We start from the raw sequence: 283 nt of genomic DNA, 5'->3' as shown, positions 1-283 counted from the left end.
CGGAGCCTGCTCTGAGCAGGAGTAACACCTGAGCAGGGCAGGGCTGGAGCCGGTGTGGCATGGGCGGAGAGAAGCTGCAGCCGGGCGTTGACGAGCACCACTGCTGGGTGAGTGCCAGGGAGAGCTGCTCGGGGCACCGCGTCCCCCCGGGGCAGACCCAGGGTGGAGAACTGAGTCGCACCGTGGCCCCCCCAAGCAGCCTAGCAGAGTGACAAGGGATGCTCAGCCGGTGAGTCACGCCAGGACTAGGATGTGATCTCCCCACGTCCCTCCCAGCACCAGG

This window comes from Eurypyga helias, unplaced genomic scaffold, assembly GCF_000690775.1.
Source record: "Eurypyga helias isolate BGI_N326 unplaced genomic scaffold, ASM69077v1 scaffold21139, whole genome shotgun sequence".
NCBI classification, from domain to species: domain Eukaryota; kingdom Metazoa; phylum Chordata; class Aves; order Eurypygiformes; family Eurypygidae; genus Eurypyga; species Eurypyga helias.
Note: the sequence above shows the minus strand (reverse complement) of the source record.